The 24,365-nt window shown below is 40.0% G+C and overlaps 1 protein-coding gene and 2 long non-coding RNA genes across 3 annotated transcripts in view; 1 reads left to right on the top strand and 2 right to left on the bottom strand.

Moving 5' to 3' along the window:
- Positions 1 to 15,295, top strand: part of LOC117504920 — a 23,109-nt gene extending 7,814 nt beyond the window's left edge. Inside the window, exons 2-3 of the long non-coding RNA XR_004558979.1 lie at positions 5,386 to 5,397; positions 15,082 to 15,295. This is a non-coding gene — a long non-coding RNA (uncharacterized LOC117504920). The remainder of the gene's footprint in view (positions 1 to 5,385; positions 5,398 to 15,081) is intronic.
- LOC117504818 overlaps positions 1 to 24,365 on the bottom strand; it is a 3,434,143-nt gene that overhangs the window by 1,935,434 nt on the left and 1,474,344 nt on the right. The gene's annotated exons all lie outside the window — the stretch shown is intronic.
- Positions 383 to 24,365, bottom strand: LOC117504896. The gene is made up of 5 exons (XR_004558955.1): positions 24,257 to 24,365; positions 14,589 to 14,592; positions 13,951 to 13,958; positions 9,837 to 9,840; positions 383 to 394 (listed from the first exon to the last, which is right to left on the bottom strand). It is a non-coding gene; the product is annotated as an uncharacterized LOC117504896 (long non-coding RNA).

Below are 24,365 nucleotides of genomic sequence, written 5' to 3'. Positions count from 1 at the left end.
TACAACAACCACCTGAGAGAAGAAATTGAAAAATTCTGGAGACCACTCTTTGAAGACCCAAAACAACACCAAGAGGCTGAGTGGATTGAAAAAATAAAACAGACAAACAGCAAATGCCAGCACCTGGCATCGACAAAATCCCAAATTTTTTGCTGAAAAACTGAAAGCACTGCTCCACCATTATGCCGTGACTTTCACAAAAATATTGAAGGGGGAAGAGGACACACCAGACTGGCTAACGACTGGGAACACGCCTACTACCAAAGACCAAGGAAACACAGCTTCCCAACAAGTACAGACCCATCTACTGCCAAACAACAACGTACAAATGGCTGAAGACATTGAAAACAAGCTGGTGTGAAACACTGATTTCACAGCAGGGTCTTCATCATTTCTCCATCATTTGCTGAAGAGTTTGGTGGTATTTGCTCCATGATGTAAAGGAGCATTCGGATGAGCTGAGAATGGCTGACAAAACTGTTTCTTGTAATTGAACTCCATGATTCATTACAGCAGGTATGACTTTTTGACATGTTTTGAACATACAGTTTTAATATTTATAATGTACTTATAAGCAAGTCACTGAATTTGCCCCGTCATTAGATGCTCTCTGTGGCAATTTGCAAGCTTTGCTTTTGCCAAGTCAAAAAAATGTATATTGTTTGTTTGTTTTTTTGACCATTACACAATCTACTTTGTCTTCTCAGAGTACAAGTAAGGAGGCCATGGCAGGAAGAAGAAAAAAGCAGTACACAAACACCTTGGAAGCTTCATGGCAGTGCGCAGAGTTCCTGGGAAAGATGAGTGCATGAAAACCATAAATGTAGAAAAAGCACTGGGCCATAGATTCCGGAATGATGTAAAGAACTTTGTGTACAACACAATCATTGCTCTAAACCGAAGATCTGTGTCAAGAAAACTTGAGTATTGATTGTCTTTGAGATTAGCATTGCAGTGTTCCAAGTCTCAGTATTGTCTATTGAGACAGTAGTTGGCTAAATGATGCATTTGATTTGCACAGGCATGATGTTACGAAGCACTTTGGCAAAAGTAAGACATTACTGTTCAGTTTTTGTGCCAACGTGTGTGTGTGTGTGAGAGAGAGAGAGAAATTCCAAATAATGTCCAAAGAGAACAGCAAAATGGTTTCATTTCTGTTTTGATGACACAAAGTGCTTTCGTCCAGCTTTGTTATTAAGCAACCAATGAAATGGTTACTCCACATACTATGGAGTATGTAACTGTGTTTTTTTTTGTTTGTTTTTTTATGGAACCAACTTTGTTCATTGATGAAATTGTTTTATCTTAATAAATTCCAAAGAGAACAGCAAAATGGTTTTATATCTGTTTTGACAACACTGCATCCTTTGATCCAACTTTTCATGAAGCAAACAATAAAATGGTTTCTCTACATAGCGTGTGTGAGAGAGAAATTCCAAATAATTTCCAAAGAGAACAGCAAAATGGTTTCATTTCTGTTTTGATGACAAAGTGCTTTCATCCAGCTTTGTTATTAAGCAACCAATGAAATGGCTTCTCCACATACTGTGTGTGTGTTTTTTTTTTCATGGAACCAACTTTGTTCATTGATGAAATTGCTGTTTTATCTTAATAAATTCCACAGAGAACAGCAAAATGGTTTTATTTCTGTTTGACAACACTGCATCCTTTGATCCAACTTTTCATGAAGCAAGCATTTCTGTTTTGATGGCACGTGCTTTTGTCCAACTTTATTAAGCAACCAATGAAATTTCTCCACATACACATACAGAGAGAGAGAGATGCAGAAATGGTTTCTCCACATACTGTTTTTTATTTCATGGAACCAACTTTGTTCATTGATGAAATTGCTGTTTTATCTTAAATTCCAAAGAGAACAGCAAAATGGTTTTATATGTTTTGACAATGCTGCATCCTTTGATCCAACTTTTCATGAAGCAAGCAATGAAATGGTTTCTCTACCGTGTGTGTGTGAAAATGCTCAAATTGCTGTTCTTTCTTAATCATTTCCAAAGAGAACAGCAAAATGGTTTTATTTCTGTTTGACAACACTGCATCCTTTGATCCAACCTTTCATGAAGCAAACAATGAAATAAATGGTTTCTCTACAGACTGTGTGTTTTCATCGAACCACCTTTGTTCATTCATTCATTGCTCTACATTGTGTGTGTGTGTGAGTGAGAGAAATTCCTAATTACCAAAGAGACAGCAAAATGGTTTCATTTCTGTTTTGATGACACAAAGTGCTTTCGTCCAGCTTTGTTATTAAGCAACCAATGAAATGTTTCTCCACATACTGTGTGTTTTCTTTTTCATGGAACCAACTTTGTTCATTGATGAAATTGCTGTTTTATCTTCATAAATTCCAAAGAGAACAGCAAAATGGTTTTATATCTGTTTTGACAACACTGCATCCTTTGATCCAACTTTTCATGAAGCAAACAATGAAATAGTTTCTCTATATACTGTATGTGTGTGTGTGTGTGTGAGAGAGAGAGAATGCTCAATTTGCTGTTTTTTCTTAATAATTTCCAAAGAGAACAAAATGGTTTTATTTCTGTTTGACAACACTGCATCCTTTGATCCAACTTTTCATGAAGCAAACAATGAAATGGTTTCTCCACATACTGTGTTTTTTATTTCATGGAACCAACTTTGTTCATTGATGAAATTGCTGTTTTATCTTAAATTCCAAAGAGAACAGCAAAATGGTTTTATATGTTTTGACAATGCTGCATCCTTTGATCCAACTTTTCATGAAGCAAGCAATGAAATGGTTTCTCTACCGTGTGTGTGTGAAAATGCTCAAATTGCTGTTCTTTCTTAATCATTTCCAAAGAGAACAGCAAAATGGTTTTATTTCTGTTTGACAACACTGCATCCTTTGATCCAACCTTTCATGAAGCAAACAATGAAATAAATGGTTTCTCTACAGACTGTGTGTTTTCATCGAACCACCTTTGTTCATTCATTCATTGCTCTACATTGTGTGTGTGTGTGAGTGAGAGAAATTCCTAATTACCAAAGAGACAGCAAAATGGTTTCATTTCTGTTTTGATGACACAAAGTGCTTTCGTCCAGCTTTGTTATTAAGCAACCAATGAAATGTTTCTCCACATACTGTGTGTTTTCTTTTTCATGGAACCAACTTTGTTCATTGATGAAATTGCTGTTTTATCTTCATAAATTCCAAAGAGAACAGCAAAATGGTTTTATATCTGTTTTGACAACACTGCATCCTTTGATCCAACTTTTCATGAAGCAAACAATGAAATAGTTTCTCTATATACTGTATGTGTGTGTGTGTGTGTGAGAGAGAGAGAATGCTCAATTTGCTGTTTTTTCTTAATAATTTCCAAAGAGAACAAAATGGTTTTATTTCTGTTTGACAACACTGCATCCTTTGATCCAACTTTTCATGAAGCAAACAATGAAATGGTTTCTCTATATACTGTGTGTGTGTGTGTGTGTGTGTGTGTGTGTGTGTGTGTGTGTGTGTGTGTGTGTGTGTGTGTGTGTGTGTGTGTGTGTGTGTGTGTGTGTGTGTGTGTATGTGTGTGAGAGAGAGAGAAAATGCTCAATTTGCTGTTTTTTCTTAATAATTTCCAAAGAGAACAAAATGGTTTTATTTTTGTTTGACAACACTGCATCCTTTGATCCAACTTTTCATGAAGCAAACAATGAAATGGTTTCTCTATATACTGTGTGTGTGTGTGTGTGTGTGTGAGAGAGAGAGAGAGAGAGAGAGAAAATGCTCAATTTGCTGTTTTTTCTTAATAATTTCCAAAGAGAACAAAACGGTTTTATTTCTGTTTGACAACACTGCATCCTTTGATCCAACTTTTCATGAAGCAAGCATTTCTGTTTTGATGGCACAACGATGGAACAACCCCCGAGTCACACTAACTGTCAGAATGCTCGAAGCACGGATCGAGGAGGAGGATTAGCATGCAATCTTCCACTCCAGCTTATTAATTAATCAAAGACCCAGACAGAGCTTTAATTCATTTGAAAGCTTGACTCTTAGTCTTGTCCATCCAAATTGGAAGTCTCAAAAATCAGTTTTGTTATTATCCCCTCAGCCCCAACCAGTCCCAGCAGGAGACTGGCCCTCCCTGAGCCTGGCTCTGCTGGAGGCTTCTTCCTGTTAAAAGGGAGTTTTTCCTTCCCACTGTCGCCAAGTGCTTGCTCATGGGGGGTCGTTTTGACCGTTGGGGTTTTTCTGTAATTATTGTATGGCTTTTGCCTTACAATATAATGCGCCTTGGGGCAACTGTTTGTTGTGATTTGGTGCTATATAAATAAAATTGATTTGATTTTGAATGTGCTTTTGTCCAACTTTGTTATTAAGCAACCAATTAAATTTCTCCACATACAGTGTGTGTGTGTGTGTGTGTGTGTGTGTGAGAGAGAGTGAGTGAGTGAGACAGTGTGAATGCTCAAAATTGCTCTTTTATCTTCATAATTTCCAAAGAGAACAGCAAAATGGCTTTATTTCTGCTTAACAACACTACATCCTTTGAGCCAACTTTTCATGAAGCAAACACAGAAATTGTTCCTCCACATCCTGTGTTCTTTAAATTCTAAATTAATTCTAATTCTAAATTGCATTTAACTTCTTTAAATGCAATTTAGTTTTTTAAGGAGATTCTTTTTATGGTTTTGGCCTTCCAAAAATGTTGCCATTTGGGAGATCTCTGCTCTTAGGCGGCTGATTTTTTGTTGTAATTTCTTTTTCCATTGTGGCACAGTATTCTTTTTCTTAATTCTGGTTCCTTTTCTCTCCAAATGTTGTGGGGCTAATTTACTTTGTATGTACCATGCCGCTCCATAATTTACAGTTTAAATCTGTCAATGTGGTTCCTTCTGGGACCAGTTTAGTCAGTCTTTGCAACTTTGCAGGATAGTTTTGAATTTTTTTATTCTCCTTTAATTTAGTCAGTTTCAGACACTCTTTCATGTCCATTTTTCTGGTTTCTTCAATGTTATTTGCCAATTCCTCTTTTAGTTCCAGCTGTTCTGCATCTGTGTGCACCTGTTCATTGTTTTGTAGATGAGCTGGTGAATGGCTCATTTTTGGGGGGGGGCAGTGAACAACTATGAATTATCATGTGTCTGTTCAGGGTGCTCTTTCGTCCAAACCTTTGACCACACTCAGAACAGACAAATGCTTTTTGCCTTTTGTTTTTTCATTTATCTTTGATGTCTTTTTAGTACAATGCAATGGGCCCCAAACCTGGGGTCTAAAGTTGCATCCTAGGTTCTATAGTTATCTTAACCAGATCTGGCATTGTATCCGAGGGCTCTCTTCAAGATGGTGATCGTTCCCTTAATCGCAGACAACTGCACCTCATGTGCACTTGGGTGACCGGGGATTGCCTCAAGGTATTTCTTCAGGTTCTTCTTCATCAGGCCTGTTGCTCCTACCACAACTGGAATGATATCGATGTCTTTCAATGACCATGTTGTTCTTAGGTCATTTTTTAGGTCTTGGTATTTTGAGATCTTTCCCCTTTCAGCTCGATTCAGGCCGTAATCATTGGGGACTGTCACATCAATGATTTTGGCTGTTTTCTGTTGCTTGTTCCAGATGACAATATCAGGTTTGATTGCACCTCCTTCTATGTGTCTTCCTGCTGGGATCTCTTTGTCGTAGAAGATCGTTATTTTTCCATTGGATGAGACTGGTGTTGGCTCGTGCTCCCAGACATGTTCTTTGACTTCCAACTCCAGTTCCTTGCAGATCTTCCAGTGGAGATATTGACAGATCTTGTTATGTCTGGATGTATAATGCCCATCTGCCATGAGGATCTGGCATGCTGATGTTAGATGGTTTACACTCTCAACAGCTGTATGACAGAATCGGCATTTATCATTTTGTGAGATCCCTGCCATTTTTTTGAAGCCATTAGTTAGAAGTCCCTGATCTTGTGCTCCAATCAGAATTCTTTCTCCATCAAAACCAAGTTTTCCATTTTTTAGCCACTGCATTGATCCAACTTTGTCGATGTATTCCTTTTCGAGTTCTTCTTGGAAACGTCCGGCTCTTTTGTGTTGTTTCCATCTTTCCACTCGATGTTTTCCTTCTTTTTTGCAGTATTGTTCTCTGGTCTGTCTTGCAAGTTTTGTTGCAGGCGTGAGACTGTTGCTTTTTCTCTCTTGTAGAAGTTCTCCGCCAAAGTTTTTTGGCAGTTTAGTGATTGAGGTCCGTTCACTTATGGCCTTGTGGTGTTGTGTTGTGGTGAGGTCCTTGCATTTCACTCACATATGATACACATGGTTGGATTTGGAGGGCTCTCTGTTGGGACTGTTTACACAGAGACTGCTACCTGCTGCTTTGGACTTGAACTAACAGTCTTTTTCAAGACTTTTTTACTTTTTAATTTTTTTTTTACTTTTTACTGTGCTCCAACGCCTAAGGAAGACCTCTAATGGTCGAAACATCGCGACGGAGCACTTTTATCAGCTAACTTTCATTAGCGTTGGCAGGCTAACTAGCTTGCTAACGCTTTCGTTTTTATTTATTTATTTATTTATTTATTTTTTTAGCACCGTTGTTGTGCGTTGCCTGTGCTGCTTCATGGCCTGTTTGGTCCCTTGATTGGGGCACTCCTTCTGCTGAATCACCTCTGGATTATTTGCACATTATTCACTTTGTGTGTTTTTGGGAATCCGCTAGCTTAGCGTAGCTACTAGCTCTTAGCCGATTTAGCATGGCGGCTTCTCCTGTCTCTCCCGCACTTTTCTGCTCTGGGTGTGAAATGTTTAGTTATTCCTCGGCCTCCTTTAGCAGTAACGGTACTTGTAATAAGTGCAGCTTATTCGTAGCTTTGGAGGCCAGGCTGGGCGAAGTGGAGGCTCGGCTCCGCACCGTGGAAAATGCTACAGCTAGCCAGGCCCCTGTAGTCGGTGCGGACCAAGGTAGCTTAGCCGCCGTTAGTTCCCCCCTGGCAGATCCCGTGCAGTCGGGAAAGCAGGCTGACTGGGTGACTGTGAGGAGGAAGCGTAGCCCTAAACAGAAGCCCCGTGTACACCGTCAACCCGTTCACATCTCTAACCGTTTTTCCCCACTCGACGACACACCCGCCGAGGATCAAACTCTGGTTATTGGCGACTCTGTTTTGAGAAATGTGAAGTTAGCGACACCAGCAACCATTGTCAATTGTCTTCCGGGGGCCAGAGCAGGCGACATCGAAGGACATTTGAAATTGCTGGCTAAGGCTAAGCGTAAATTTGGTAAGATTGTAATTCACGTCGGCAGTAATGACACTCGGTTACGCCAATCGGAGGTCACTAAAATTAACATTAAATCGGTCTGTAACTTTGCAAAAACAATGTTGGACTCTGTTGTTTTCTCTGGGCCCCTCCCCAATCAGACCGGGAGTGACATGTTTAGCCGCATGTTCTCCTTGAATTGCTGGCTGTCTGAGTGGTGTCCAAAAAATGAGGTGGGCTTCATTGATAATTGGCAAAGCTTCTGGGGAAAACCTGGTCTTGTTAGGAGAGACGGCATCCATCCCACTTTAGTGGGAGCAGCTCTCATTTCTAGAAATCTGGCCAATTTTTCTGGATCCTCCAAACTGTGACTGTCTAGCGTTGGGACCAGGAGGCAGAGCTGTGGTCTTATACACCTCTCTGCAGCTTCTCTCCCCCTGCCATCCCCTTATTACCCCATCCCCGTAGAGACGGTGCCTGCTCCCAGACCACCAATAACTAGCAAAAATCTATTTAAGCATAAAAATTCAAAAAGAAAAAATAATATAGCACCTTCAATTGCACCACAGACTAAAACAGTTAAATGTGGTCTATTAAACATTAGGTCTCTGTCTTCTAAGTCTCTGTTGGTAAATGATATAATAATTGATCAACGTATTGATTTATTCTGCCTAACAGAAACTTGGTTACAGCAGGATGAATATGTTAGTTTAAATGAGTCAACACCCCTGAGTCACACTAACTGTCAGAATGCTCGTAGCACGGGCCGGGGCGGAGGATTAGCAGCAATCTTCCATTCCAGCTTATTAATTAATCAAAAACCTAGACAGAGCTTTAATTCATTTGAAAGCTTGTCTCTTAGTCTTGTCCATCCAAATTGGAAGTCCCAAAAATCAGTTTTATTTGTTATTATCTATCGTCCACCTGGTCGTTACTGTGAGTTTCTCTGTGAATTTTCAGACCTTTTGTCTGACTTAGTGCTTAGCTCAGATAAGATAATTATAGTGGGCGATTTTAACATCCACACAGATGCTGAGAATGACAGCCTCAACACTGCATTTAATCTATTATTAGACTCTATTGGCTTTGCTCAAAAAGTAAATGAGTCCACCCACCACTTTAATCATATTTTAGATCTTGTTCTGACTTATGGTATGGAAATAGAAGACTTAACAGTATTCCCTGAAAACTCCCTTCTGTCTGATCATTTTTTTAATAACATTTACATTTACCCTGATAGACTACCCTGCAGTGGGGAATAAGTTTCATTACACTAGAAGTCTTTCAGAAAGCGCTGTAACTAGGTTTAAGGATATGATTCCTTCTTTATGTTCTCTAATGTCATATACCAACACAGAGCAGAGTAGCTACCTAAACTCTGTAAGGGAGCTAGAGTATCTCGTCAATAGTTTTACATCCTCATTGAAGACAACTTTGGATGCTGTAGCTCCTCTGAAAAAGAGAGCTTTAAATCAGAAGTGTCTGACTCCGTGGTATAACTCACAAACTCGTAGCTTAAAGCAGATAACCCGTAAGTTGGAGAGGAAATGGCGTCTCACTAATTTAGAAGATCTTCACTTAGCCTGGAAAAAGAGTTTGTTGCTCTATAAGAAAGCCCTCCGTGAAGCTAGGACATCTTTCTACTCATCACTAATTGAAGAAAATAAGAACAACCCCAGGTTTCTTTTCAGCACTGTAGCCAGGCTGACAAAGAGTCAGAGCTCTATTGAGCTGAGTATTCCATTAACTTTAACTAGTGATGACTTCATGACTTTCTTTGCTAACAAAATTTTGACTATTAGAGAAAAAATTACTCATAACCATCCCAAAGATGTATCGTTATCTTTGGCTGCTTTCAGTGATGCCGGTATTTGGTTAGACTCTTTCTCTCCGATTGTTCTGTCTGAGTTATTTTCATTAGTTACTTCATCCAAACCATCAACATGCTTATTAGACCCCATTCCTGCCAGGCTGCTCAAGGAAGTCCTACCATTATTTAATGCTTCAATCTTAAATATGATCAATCTATCTTTGTTAGTTGGTTATGTACCACAGGCCTTTAAGGTGGCAGTAATTAAACCATTACTTAAAAAGCCATCACTTGACCCAGCTATCTTAGCTAATTATAGGCCAATCTCCAACCTTCCTTTTCTCTCAAAGATTCTTGAGAGGGTAGTTGTAAAACAGCTAACTGATCACCTGCAGAGGAATGGTCTATTTGAAGAGTTTCAGTCAGGTTTTAGAATTCATCATAGTACAGAAACAGCATTAGTGAAGGTTACAAATGATCTTCTTATGGCTTCGGACAGTGGACTTATCTCTGTGCTTGTTCTGTTGGACCTCAGTGCTGCTTTTGATACTGTTGACCATAAAATTTTATTACAGAGATTAGAGCATGTCATAGGTATTAAAGGCACTGCGCTGCGGTGGTTTGAATCATATTTGTCTAATAGATTACAGTTTGTTCATGTAAATGGGGAATCTTCTTCACAGACTAAAGTTAATTATGGAGTTCCACAAGGTTCTGTGCTAGGACCAATTTTATTCACTTTATACATGCTTCCCTTAGGCAGTATTATTAGACGGTATTGCTTAAATTTTCATTGTTACGCAGATGATACCCAGCTTTATCTATCCATGAAGCCAGAGGATACACACCAATTAGCTAAACTGCAGGATTGTCTTACAGACATAAAGACATGGATGACCTCTAATTTCCTGCTTTTAAACTCAGATAAAACTGAAGTTATTGTACTTGGCCCCACAAATCTTAGAAGCATGGTGTCTAACCAGATCGTTACTCTGGATGGCATTTCCCTGATCTCTAGTAATACTGTGAGAAATCTTGGAGTTATTTTTGATCAGGATATGTCATTCAAAGCGCATATTAAACAAATATGTAGGACTGCCTTTTTGCATTTACGCAATATCTCTAAAATCAGAAAGGTCTTGTCTCAGAGTGATGCTGAAAAACTAATTCATGCATTTATTTCCTCTAGGCTGGACTATTGTAATTCATTATTATCAGGTTGTCCTAAAAGTTCCCTAAAAAGCCTTCAGTTGGTTCAGAATGCTGCAGCTAGAGTACTGACGGGGACTAGCAGGAGAGAGCATATCTCACCCGTGTTGGCCTCTCTTCATTGGCTTCCTGTTAATTCTAGAATAGAATTTAAAATTCTTCTTCTTACTTATAAGGTTTTGAATAATCAGGTCGCATCTTATCTTAGGGACCTCGTAGTACCATATTACCCCATTAGAGCGCTTCGCTCTCAGACTGCGGGCTTACTTGTAGTTCCTAGGGTTTGTAAGAGTAGAATGGGAGGCAGAGCCTTCAGCTTTCAGGCTCCTCTCCTGTGGAACCAGCTCCCAATTCAGATCAGGGAGACAGATACCCTCTCTACTTTTAAGATTAGGCTTAAAACTTTCCTTTTCGCTAAGGCTTATAGTTAGGGCTGGATCGGGTGACCCTGGACCATCCCTTGGTTATGTTGCTTTAGACGTAGACTGTGGGGGGGTTCCCATGATGCACTGTTTCTTTCTTTTTTTGCTCCGTATGCATCACTCTGCATTTAATCATTAGTGATCGATCTCTGCCCCCCTTCTCGGCATGTCTTTTTCCTGGTTCTTTCCCTCAGCCCCAACCAGTCTCAGCAGAAGACTGCCCCTCCCTGAGCCTGGTTCTGCTGGAGGTTTCTTCCTGTTAAAAGGGAGTTTTTCCTTCCCACTGTGGCCAAGTGCTTGCTCATAGGGGGTCGTTTTGACCGTTGGGGTTTTTCATGGTTATTGTATGGCCTTGCCTTGCAATATGGAGCGCCTTGGGGCAACTGTTTGTTGTGATTTGGCGCTATATAAGAAAAAAGTTGATTGATTGATTGATTGTGTGACCGTTTTTATGATTTCTTCTTCAGAGCTCTTTAAGTACTGGCCAATACTTATTATCGATGCTCTGTAGGCCTGGTTGATTTCAGTAAGACCCATACCGCCTTCTCTGCGAGGTAGGTATATTCTGTCCATGCACTGATTTCTGTATGTGATTTTGTGGAGGGTGAGCATTTTTCTGGTTTTTGTGTCCAATTTGTTAAGTTCGCATTGTGGCCAGTTCACTATGCCAAATCCATAGGTCACCACTGGTATTGCAAACTGGTTTATGGCTGTGATTTTATTTTTTGGTGTCAGTTGTGTTTTGCAGATCTTTTTTAAGCGGTTTAGGTATTCTTTTGTTGTTTTTGTTCTCATTTTCTTGTGTTCAATTGAATTACTTTGTTCAATTCCCAAGTATTTGTATGTGGAGTCTGCAGCCAGGTCTGCAATGTAGCTCCCTTCATCCAATTGTATGTTTTCGGTTTTTGTCTTTTTTTCCTTTTGTCATTGTGCATTTTGAGCATTTATCCAGTCCAAATTCCATGCCAATGTCTTTTGAGAACTTATGGGCAGTTTCCACGAGTTGAGTGAGTCCGTTTTTTGTGTTGGCATAGATTTTCAAATCATCCATGAACAACAGATGGTTCACAAGTTTTTGGTTTTCCTTTCCTTTGTCTTTACTTAAGTCATATCCAATGTCTTGCTCCTTCAGGATCTTGCTGAGCGGGTCCATGATTAAGCAGAATAAGAGAGGTGAAAGGCTGTCTCCTTGAAGTATCCCTCTCTGAACTCGTACGTCTGGGATTGTTATTTGTCCCTCTGTGTGATTGAGGGTGATGGTGGTGTTCCACTTGTTCATTTGTGCTTTCAGGAAGGTTCTTATTTTCTCATTGATGTTGTATAGTTCTAAGCACCTCAAGATCCAGGAGTGTGGTACACTGTCAAATGCCTTTTTGTAATCAATCCAAGCCATGCTGAGGTTCCTCTGCCTTGTTTTGCAGTCCTCCAGGATAGCTTTGTCTGTCAGTAACTGGTCTTTAGCTCCTAATCATCTTTTGGAACATCCTTTCTGTTCATTTTCCAGGTAGCCACCATTGTCAAGATGTTCATAAATGGCATCAGCTATGATTCCTGTCAGCCATTTGTATGTTGTTGTTAGGCAGCAGATGGGTCTGTACTTGTTGGGAAGCTGTATTTCCTTGGTCTTTGGAATTAGGCTTGTGTTCCCTGTCGTTAGCCAGTCTGGTGTGTCCTCTTCTCCGTTCAATATTTTTGTGAAAGCCACAGCATAATGTTGGTGTAATGCTGTCAGTCTTTTCAGCCAAAAATTTGGGATTTTGTCGATGCCAGGTGCCTTGAAGTTACGGTATTCACTCATTTTCTTTCTGATCTCTTCTTCATTGATTACAATTGCTGGCATTTGTTGTTTGTCTTTGTTTTTCTGTTGTATTTTTTCAATCCACTCAGCCTCTTGGTGTTGTTTTGGGTCTTCAAAGAGTGGTCTCCAAAATTTTTCAATTTCCTTTCTCTCAGGTGGTTGTTGTACTTCTATTGTGTCATTTGCCAGCTTTCTGTACACTAGTCTGGGGTTTGTTGCAAATAGTTTGTTTATCTGTTTTGCTTGTATTTTCTTGTCTTTATTCCTAATTTGTGCTGCGAAAGCTTTTACTAAGGCTTGATGTTCAGCCAGCCTTCCACCTAGAAGTTTGTCTTCAACATTGTATTTTCTTTTAATGCAATTTATTTTTTTTTAGAAGATTCTTTTTGTGGTTCTTGTTTCCCAAAAATGTGGCCATTTGGGAGATCTCTGCTCTTAGGCAGCTGATTTTTTGTTGTAATTTCTTTTTCCATCGTGGCATGATATTCTTTTTCTTATTTGTGGTACTGTTTCTCTCCAAATCTTGTGGGGCTAATTTACTTTGTATGTACCATGCCGCTCCATAATTTACAGAGTTTAACTCTGTCAATGTGGCTCCTCTTGGGACCAGTTTGGTCAGTCCTATGTTAACTTTTTGAAGGATATTTTTGAATTTTTTATTCTCTTTTAGTTTAGTCAGCTTTGGGCGCTCTTTCATGTCCATTTTTCTTGTTTCTTCAATCTTATTTGCCAATTCCTCTTCTAGTTCCTGCTGTTCTGGGTCTGTGTGCACCTGTGAATTATTTTGTAGATGAGCTGGTGAGTTGTTCGTTTTTTCGGTGGGCAATGAGTTGCTCGTTTTTTCAGGGGGCAGTGAGTTGTTCATTTTTTCGGGAGGCAGTAAATGGTTTGGTTTTTCGTGAGGCAGTGAGTGGTTCGGTTTTTCGGGAGGCAGTGAATTGTTCGTTTTTTCGGGAGGCATTGAGTTGTTCGGTTTTTCGGGAGGCATTGAGTTGTTCAGTTTTTTGGGAGGCAGTAAATGGTTTGGTTTTTCGGGAGGCAGTGAATGGTTCGTTTTTTCGGGGGGTAGTGAGTTGCTCGTTTTTTGGGGGGGCAATGACTTGTTCATTTTTTCGGGAGGCAATAAATGGTTCGGTTTTTCGGGAGGCAGTGGATGGTTTGTTTTTTCGGGGATAAACTTTTTTTGAGGGCAATCATTTTTTGGTGGTGTAATGGGTTGCGTCAGAGGGCAGATGCCTTCTCTTATCATTTTCTCAACCTCCTGTTGCATTGTTTTTATTTCATTGTCTGAGAAATGTTTTTGTTTGATAAAGTTTGATTTTTGGGTTGTGAGATTCTTACAAGTGATGTCTTTCTTACTTGGGCAGTGGTGGTGGAATATTTTTTGCCATTCTTTGGATGTCTTTGTCTGATTTTTGGGGTATTTTATTTTGGCATATTCTTTTGCCCACAACAGTATCCATTCTTCCTCCCTCTTCCACTGACTCCTTTTAAACTGTAGTTGCTTCCCTTTATCCAGCAACTGATAGTCTTATCGCTTCCTTTTGGGCTTCTTCCTTTATTTTTTTTATTTCCTCAGTCGTCAGATATTTTGCGATCTGTGAGGCAATCGATTCCAGTTTTGCGGTAGTTGTGGCTTCTTTCTTTTGTGTAGGTAAATCCGCTTCTTTTATGCGTTCCTCAAATACTGCTTTTTTCTTTCTGCCCCACTTCTCATGCCTTGAGTAAGTGAAGCAGTGAAAGATCTATTTTTTCTCTTCAATGGTCCAATTAACTGTGGTGTAGTTTCGCTTGTTTCTTTTGGCCCATTGATGCTGTTGTTGCTGGAGTCCAGGATCAGAACTATGCTGATCTGGTGGATTATCCAGCTGAGTGTTCTTCTGTTTAGTTCCAGAACTGTCTGAACTCCTGCCACTGGTATCTGGTTGTAAATGACTGTTTGGACCTGAGTTGCTGGCTGGTTGTGGTCCTCCATCGTCCTCTCCATCAGCTTCTGCTGTCAGTGTTCTGTGTACAGATGAGCTGCTGGCTACAGGCTCAGCCTCTGTGCTCTCATCACTTCGCCTTTGATGAAGCTGTGATGATTCTGGTTTTTCATCATCATTTTCACTCTTCACAGGGATGGCAGTGAAACCAAACTTGGTGAGATCTGCCTCCTCCAGCTGCTGAAGCTGCTCTCCCTGCTGACGTATCCACAGCTTCTCTTCTTTAATGTCATCCTGGTCAACACTCAGATTCCATTCCTGGTGTTCAGGGAGAGTTTCTTCTTTAATCACCAACAACGGCTGCATGTCTCTTTTGTTCTCTTCTTTTAAATGACACATTTCTTCTTTCTGGTCTGTGTTCATTCCTTCATCAGCAGGTGTTCGCTGTAGTTTCAACATGTACCTCAGCTGCTGGACTCCAGGCATATTTGTAGAAATACCGCTTCACGAAGGAATTCTACTTTAAAAGCAGCGTTGTTGGAGCCAAAAATAACTGGTCCCACCGTAAGCTAACAGCGCATTGGGGCTGTTCTTATGAACTATCATGTGTGTTTTCAGGTGGCCCTTTCGTCCAAACCTTTGACCACACTCAGAACAGACAAATGCTTTTTGTCCTGTATAAATTATCATGTGTCTGTAAAGGTTGCCCTTCTGTTTCTGTCCTTTACAACCATCAGAACAGATAAATGGTTTTCTTCTAGCTTTCCTCCCCTTTTGTTGCTCTGAGTTGTTCATGTGACCAGATGCTTTTCCATATTTAGAGCCTTTAAATAGTTTTTCATCAGTGTTGTCTGAATGAACAATACTGGTATTTTTCTGACAGTTAAAACTTGACTGAAGTTCTCTGGTCTGTTTCCAGTCATCACTGTCATCAGTCTCAGTTCCAGAACTGTCTGAACTCCTGCCACTGGTATCTGGTTGTAAATGACTGTTTTGACCTGAGTTGCTGGCTGGTTGTGGTCCTCCATCGTCCTCTCCATCAGCTCCTGCTGTCAGTGTTCTGTGTACAGATGAGCTGCTGGCTACAGTCTCAACCTCTGTGGTCTCATCACTTCGGCTTTGATGTAGCTGTGATGTCTCTGGTTTTTCATCATCATTTTCACTCTTCACAGCGATGGCAGTGAAAACAAACTTGGTGAGATCTGCCTCCTCCAGCTGCTGAAGCTGCTCTCCCTGTTGACTTATCCACAGCTTGTCTTCTTTTTTAATGTCCTCCTGGTCAACACTCAGATTCCAATCCTGGTGTCCAGGGAGAGTTTCTTCTTTAATCACCAACAATGGCTGCATGTCTGTAAAGAAACAATACAATTAATTTATCGATAAATGTGAGAACAACACTAAAATAAAGTATCAGTGGTGAGTTTGACCTGATGACAGTATCAGCATTTGTTTTAAATTTCACAAATTGTAATTCACGTCCTCGTCTTCCACAACTGACTATTGCAGTGTTTAATTTTCTGGATTGCTACAATATAGTGTAGGATGTCTACAGATGGTACAGAATTACTGTTGCTCGAGTTTTATTGAAAAGCAGGAGGTTTGATCACAGACATTCTGGCTTCCCTTCACCAACTCAAGGACTAGATTTCAAGATTTTGTTAGACATTTTAGACTCTAACCGGTCAAGAACTCAACTATCTTGCTGAACTTGTTCAGCCTTATGTTTCCTCCTCGTGCCCTGTGGTCCTTGGATGTAGACTTGCTCTGTGTCTCAAGGATTAAAAAGACGTCAGCAGGCTTAAGAGCCTTTTTTTTGCCGTGGTCAGATCTTAAGGAACAGGCTGCCTGTTGGCATTTGAAATATGACTCCAAGACTATTTTTAAAACACAAAGTAGCCTTGCTAGTTATGTTCCAACCAAAGAGGTTATATGGGTGATTCTTAGACTACAGGCACTTATTATGTCCTTTGATTATATTGTATGAAAAACAGAAAAAAGGGGAAATTTCACACTTTTATAGTTATCTTTACAATGAAAGTGTGTTAAGAAATTTGTTCTAGTAGTCTATGATGACTTTTTCACCTTTTTTCAGCATCATTATATGCAAATATTGCCGTTTTGTGCTTGTCCCACACTCAGACTTTTGATCTTCAATGATAAAAATGAATGGTAAAGAAACGTTTTTTCTAATGTTTTAAAATATCTCTGAATAAAATATCAGTAAAATAATCAAAACATAATTGGGGTATTCAATGTCATACAACTGTTGTGATTTTTTTTTTAAACAAAATGTAGTTGTCCCACACTACTGCCGTAATTTCCACCACAACACTGTAATGTCCCTAAACAATGTGTATGAAAGATTGTTTGAGTAGTTTCTATGGAGATAAACAGTGACATCAGAGCACATGTATATAGCGCCAAATCACAACAAACAGTTGCCCCAAGGCGCTTTATATTGTAAGGCAATGGTGTGGTGGAAATTACGTTTACAAGGCAAATAGTGCCCGTAGTTAAAGAATCACCCATTTGCGTGCGCCCTGAGTGAGCCAAACTGATTTTCATTTGTTTTTAATCGGGTATGGACTCTTCAAAAACCTGAAAATTTTGGTGGCTGACTCAAGGCGCAGCCCATAGGTGGCGGTGCAAATTACTATTTTTTGTAATTGTGCACATTTTAACAGTGGTGGTGTGACCTGCGCCCTGAGTCACTCAAAGTCTTTTATGCATGTGATGATAGATTAGGACCTCTTACTTTGATTTTGATAAAAAAATTTTTGTGGCCGACTTTGGGCACACAAGTATGGGGCGCGCTTTTTGGCACAAAAATGCAAAATTACCATTTTTTTTTCAAACAGTGATTTCTCCATACGCCCTAAGTCAAAAGTGATGAAATATGGCTCATATTGTCACTCAGCATCTCTCGTTTCAGTTGTAAAGAGAGTTTAGTGGCTGGCATCAGAATTTTGGCTCTCTGTTGGAACTGTTTACACAGAGACTGCTACCTGCTGCTTTGGACTTTGAACTAACAGTCTTTTTCAAGACTTTTTTACTTTTTTATTTTTTTTTTACTTTTTCACCGTGCTCCAACGCCTAAAGAAGACCTCTAACGGTCGAAACATCGCGACGGAGCACTTTTATCAGCTAACTTTCATCAGCATTGGCAAGCTAACTAGCTTGCTAACGCTTTCGTTTTTATTTTTTTTAGCACTGTTGTCGTGCGTTACCTGTGCTGCTCCACAGCGTGTCTAGTGGATTTTTATTTTATTTTAGCACTGTTGTCGTGCGTTCGCTGTTGCCGTGCGTTACCTGTGCTGCTTCATGGCCTGTTTGGTGCCTTAACTAAGGCACTCCTTCTGCTGAATCACCTCTAAATTATTTACACATTATTCACTTTGTGTGTTTTTAGGAATCCGCTAGGTTGCGTAGCTACTAGCTCTTAGCCGATTTAGCATGGCGGCTTCTCCTGTCTCTCCCGCACTTTTCTGCTCTGGGTGTGAAATGTTTAGTTATTCCTCAGCCTCCTTTAGCAGTAACGGTACTTGTACATTCCTGCCAGGCTGCTCAAGGAAGTCCTACCATTATTTAATGCTTCAATCTTAAATATGATCAATCTATCTTTGTTAGTTGGCTATGTACCACAGGCTTTTAAGGTGGCAGTAATTAAACCATTACTTAAAAAGCCATCACTTGACCCAGCTATCTTAGCTAATTATAGGCCAATCTCCAACCTTCCTTTTCTCTCAAAGATTCTTGAGAGGGTAGTTGTAAAACAGCTAACTGATCACCTGCAGAGGAATGGTCTATTTGAAGAGTTTCAGTCAGGTTTTAGAATTCATCATAGTACAGAAACAGCATTAGTGAAGGTTACAAATGATCTTCTTATGGCTTCGGACAGTGGACTTATCTCTGTGCTTGTTCTGTTGGACCTCAGTGCTGCTTTTGATACTGTTGACCATAAAATTTTATTACAGAGATTAGAGCATGTCATAGGTATTAAAGGCACTGCGCTGCGGTGGTTTGAATCATATTTGTCTAATAGATTACAGTTTGTTCATGTAAATGGGGAATCTTCTTCACAGACTAAAGTTAATTATGGAGTTCCACAAGGTTCTGTGCTAGGACCAATTTTATTCACTTTATACATGCTTCCCTTAGGCAGTATTATTAGATGGTATTGCTTAAATTTTCATTGTTACGCAGATGATACCCAGCTTTATCTATCCATGAAGCCAGAGGATACACACCAATTAGCTAAACTGCAGGATTGTCTTACAGACATAAAGACATGGATGACCTCTAATTTTCTGCTTTTAAACTCAGATAAAACTGAAGTTATTGTACTTGGCCCCACAGATCTTAGAAGCATGGTGTCTAACCCGATCTTTACTCTGGATGGCATTTCCCTGACCTCTAGTAATACTGTGAGAAATCTTGGAGTCATTTTTGATCAGGATATGTCATTCAAAGCGCATATTAAACAAATATGTAGGACTGCCTTTTTGCATTTACGCAATACCTCTAAAATCAGAAAGGTCTTGTCTCAGAGTGATGCTGAAAAACTAATTCATGCATTTATTTCCTCTAGGCTGGACTATTGTAATTCATTATTATCAGGTTGTCCTAAAAGTTCCCTAAAAAGCCTTCAGTTAATTCAAAATGCTGCAGCTAGAGTACTGACGGGGACTAGCAGGAGAGAGCATATCTCACCCGTGTTGGCCTCTCTTCATTGGCTTCCTGTTAATTCTAGAATAGAATTTAAAATTCTTCTTCTTACTTATAAGGTTTTGAATAATCAGGTCCCATCTTATCTTAGGGACCTCGTAGTACCATATTACCCCATTAGAGCGCTTCGCTCTCAGACTGCAGGCTTACTTGTAGTTCCTAGGGTTTGTAAGAGTAGAATGGGAGGCAGAGCCTTCAGCTTTCAGGCTCCTCTCCTGTGGAACCAGCTCCCAATTCAGATCAGGGAGACAGATACCCTGTCTACTTTTAAGATTAGGCTTAAAACTTTCCTTTTCGCTAAGGCTTATAGTTAGGGCTGGATCAGGTGACCCTGGACCATCCCTTGGTTATGCTGCTTTAGACGTAGACTGTGGGGGGGTTCCCATGATGCACTGTTTCTTTCTCTTTTTGCTCTGTATGCATCACTCTGCATTTAATCATTAGTGATCGATCTCTGCCCCCCTCCACAGCATGTCTTTTTCCTGGTTCTTTCCCTCAGCCCCAACCAGTCTCAGCAGAAGACTGCCCCTCCCTGAGCCTGGTTCTGCTGGAGGTTTCTTCCTGTTAAAAGGGAGTTTTTCGTTCCCACTGTAGCCAAGTGCTTGCTCATAGGGGGTCGTTTTGACCGTTGGGGTTTTTCATAATTATTGTATGGCTTTGCCTTACAATATGGAGCGCCTTGGGGCAACTGTTTGTTGTGATTTGGCGCTATATAAAAAAAAAAGTTGATTGAAGTTGAAGTTGAGTTGGTTTTGGTACAGACCCTTTTTGCACCATTTTTGTTGGACCACTTCACAAAGAGGCCAATTATGGTAAATTGGCAACTTCCTCCGATTTTCATGAAACTTGCAGAATTTGCTCCCATAACAGGGTAATGGGGCCTCTGGAAGTTTGAGTGCAGTGTGGCAAGCCATTTTGGCTGTAGGTTGCCACCTGGTGGCCAAATTTGATGCTGCACAAGAATAGTCAGCCAAAGGAACAAAAAACTAGAAATTATTCAATCCACCAGCCTTTTTGCTTAACGAGTCCCTTATCAGTCCTTCAGAGTGGCCGTTGTTTTTGAGGGTGTTTTATCGGGAAAATAATTTCTTTACGTTGATTAGACACCCTGCAGCAAGTCTGTAATAAAACACTTCTGCAACGGCTCCACTTTGAATCTTGAAACAACGAAACAGTGATCCAACCCGCTGCTTCGTTGGTTCATTGCTTTGCAGCTTTTCAGAAGCGGCAAGTCCACTTCTTAACCGCTCTCAAAGCCATTAAAAAATGTAAATCGTGGCTCACTTTTGTGCGGATTAAAGTGACTAACTGGGACTCTTGTCTTGTTGCGAGAAAAAAAACAAAAAAAAAAAACAAGAATCGTCCTCCGTTCCGTTTGTACCCATCCAAACACTGCGCCACTCTCTTCTGAGGCAGAGTCCAGTCAGAATTAATATTTTCAAAGCGAATCGCCGTTTAAATCAAATGACACCTCTTTCCAAACAGAAAATTCACACGAGGTATCCATAAGGGAACTGATAAGGAATCGGATCGATAATGGTATCGATATTGATAAAATCTTATCAATACCCATACTTTGTTATTTATGTTAAAATGTGTTAGTTAAGTCAAAGATGTTTAAATGTTAAAAACAAAACTATGTTTAAAATATGACAAAAGATAAAAATAGGACAATAGAAAGTTCTTTAAAAACATGTTTAAAATGTTGAAAAGACTGTAAAATGTGTAAAGGCATAGACAGTCCATTAAAAATGCACAAATACTTTTAAAATGTGTTCAAGATGTGTAAAAGAATAAAAAACATGAAGATATTAAAATTGTGTGTATGTGTATCATGGGGGGGGGGGGGCGCAGTTATTTATTTGTTGTCTGATTGGGGGAGGGGGGGGCTCAATCTTCCACACTTTGAAAACCCCTGGTTTAGAGCTTACCACTATTAATGTTCCTGTTAAGATTACTACACATGGTTTATTTTATTTGGGCATCACCGTAACAAAGACTTACAAAGACCTCTACAAAAACAATTTTAGTAAACTATTGGCTGAGGTTCAGCGTGACCTAACTAAGTGGTCAACTCTTCCTCTCTCATTAATGCAAAGAGTCAATGCAATAAAAATGTCCGTTCTCCCTAAATTTCTTTACTTTTTCTAGTGTCTCCCCATTTTTTTTTTTTTTTTTTTTAAACAGCCATGCATTTTAAGAAATTGGACTCAGCCATCTCAGCCTACATTTGGAATGCGGTTAAAAAGGGAGAGCTTGCAAAAGTCTAAGCAGGAGGGTGGGCTGGCACTACCCAATTTACGTTTCTACTATTGGGTGTGCAACTTGTGCCGTCTGTCTTACTGGATGTATTACAACTTTAGTGAAACTGGCCCCACCTGGCTAAAGATGGAAAAACACTTTTGAAGTCCTGGGTCTCCATCCTCCTTGACTGGTGCATCAATACCCCTGTCCTTTAATTCCACAAGTATTAATCCCAGTTTACAATTCTTTGAAAATCTTTTCACAATTCAGAAAATATTTTGGCCTGCAGCAGATGAGCCTCTCCAGTCCAATCTTGTCCAATATCCTCTTCTCTCCATCATTGCAGGATGCTATGTTTAGCATGTGGCAATGTAAGGGTTTAAAATATTAAAAAGGTTTTTTTTGAGGGCACATTTGTTTCTTTTGCGATACTGTCAGAAAAGTATGGCCTGCCAGCTTCTCGTGTCTTTAGATATTTACAGGTAAGAGTTTATTCAATCATCATCCCCTGGGTTTCCAGTTAAGCCTCCTTGTAATGTTATTGATTAGCTCATGCCTTTTGACCCAACCAGAAACAGACATTTCTGTCATACTGAATCTAATCTCTCATATAAATTCGCCCTCCTCTCTTGCAATTAAACAATCTTGAGAGTCAGATCTTCAAATTACATTTAATGAGGCAGTGTGGGTTGATGTTTTGAGGAACATTCATTCATCTTCGATCTGTTCAAGACATTCTGTTATTCAATTTCAAGTGGTTCACCGGACACACCTACACAAATCCAAACTCGCCAAAATTTATCCTCAAATTGACCCAACGTGTAATAGCTGTAAAGCAGGGGAAGTGACTCTGATACATATGTTTTGGACTTGTCCTAAAATCCAAATTTATTGGAAGGATGTTTGTGAAGCACTTTCTACTGTCCTTGCAACAAAAGTAACCCCACACCTGTTACTTTTGCTTTTCTGGGTCACCCCTGAATGACTGGGTTTACCAAGTGGAGGTTGTAGAGTTATTGCCTTTTCAACTCTCTTGGCCCATTGTCTCATCTTCTTAAAGTGGAAGGAAGTTGCCCCACCCACCATATCACACTGGATAAAAGATGTGGTGTCTAACTTAAAACTTGAAAAAAGTGTGAAGGGCATCCAAAAGAAATTTTATAACATGTTTTGCTTTTTCATAACTGCTGGGTAGATTGGAAAATGCTGCTTTCAGTGTCTGCTGGCTTGCTGCTGCAGGATGTTTGGCTGGAAGCTCTGCTTTTCCCTTCAAAGCAAAAAATCCAAAATGTGCCCACACTTTAGATTTAAAACGTGATGGTGGAGGTTTTATCCTCGCACCATTTCACGAGTTGTCCGCCGTTCTCCATTTTCAATTTATTATTTTCCCCCCGCAGATGGACGTGACATTGCGTTGCCAGGTAGAGAGTCAAGAAAAAGCATATCACCCTCTGCTGGAGAAAAGCAGTAACTTTTCCAACCTGGCTGATAAATGTCGTCAAAAATGAAGCATTCAAATTTAAAAAAATATCAATATTTTTGTTAAAAAAATTGCAATACTTATGTGAAACGATTTTCTCCTCCCACCCCTAACACAGAGGGTCGCGCGCTGCCCAACGGAAAACTGCACATTAACAAGGAACTAATAATAACTGCTCACAGTGAAACGTCAGACATGGGTCCTGGTCTTTAATAAGCAGACAGGTGAGTTACGATCGACATCTTTAAATAACTTTGACAGAGGTTGATGAATATATTTTGGACTCACTGCTTCAATTAAAATAATAATAATAATAAGAAGAAGAAGAAGAATCAGCCCCACTCATTATCCTCTCAGGCTCAGACACACACTAGCATGACAAATGAGTACGATGATTAGATTCAGCAGGGTTTTGTCACTTAATTACTAGCTCACACCTGAAAATAACTTCTACAACACATTTGAATAGGCAGACAATGCAGGATGTCCCCAAGCAATCCCAGCGTGCAGCGCGCCAAATCCAAAATGGAGGTATCCATTGGGCTACAATAGAAACAAGTGCATAGGGTTGGGTATCGAGAACCGGTTCTTTTTGGGTATTGTTAAGAAATGATTCGATCTGCCGACACCATTAGCCTTTTTCCTTAACGATTCCCTTATTGGTCCTTCAGAGTAGTGATGTTAAGCTCAAGTCAGTCTGCTCGACACAGCATCAAGCTTTTTGAACCAGAAGTGTCAGTGAGCAGCGTTTCGAGCACGCCCCATCACGTGACCACTGCGAGCGAGGCCTCGTTACATCACACCAGTGTCGAGCTTCGCGGAAAATTAGAATAATCTGGGCGTGTCAATATGAACCGCCAAGTATTTAAATGAGATTTGAATCGCAGCTCAAACTGTGGGTTTTTGAGAGGAGGAGTTTGCTAGCGACAAAGCATGAGTTTATATTTAGGTCTAGTTTAGAGTTCATTTAGTATAGTTAGCTACATACACACAGGATCTAACATAGACAGACAAACACCATACACAACAGGCATCCATTTACAGATGCACAACCATTCTGGCATACCAATGTCTTTGAAGAACTTATGGACAGTTTCTATGAGCTCCTTCAGGATCTTGCTGAGTGGGTCTATGATTAAACAGAATAAAAGTGGTGAGAGTCTGTCTCCCTGAAATATTCCTCTCTGAACTCGTATGTCTGGGATTGTTATTTGTCCCTCTTTGTGATTGAGGGTGATGGTGGTGTTCCACTTGTTCATTTGTGCTCTCAGGAAAGATCTTATTTCCTCATTGATGTTGTAGAGTTCTAAGCACCTCATGATCCAGGAGTGTGGTACACTGTCAAATGCCTTTTTGTAATCAATCCAAGTCATGCTGAGGTTCCATCTTTTTTTGCAGTCCTCCAGGATAGCTTTGTCTGTCAGTAACTGGTCTTTAGCTCCTAATCTTCTTCTGGAACAACCTTTCTGTTCATTTTCCAGGTAGCCACCAGTGTCAAGATGTTCGTAAATGGCATCAGTTATATGATTCCTGTCAG

The sequence above is a fragment of the Thalassophryne amazonica genome, chromosome 23 (genome assembly GCF_902500255.1).
Source record: "Thalassophryne amazonica chromosome 23, fThaAma1.1, whole genome shotgun sequence".
In the NCBI taxonomy this organism is placed as follows: Eukaryota; Metazoa; Chordata; class Actinopteri; order Batrachoidiformes; family Batrachoididae; genus Thalassophryne; species Thalassophryne amazonica.
The sequence above is the reverse complement of the archived record's forward strand: the minus strand, read 5'-3'. Positions and strand labels throughout refer to the sequence as shown.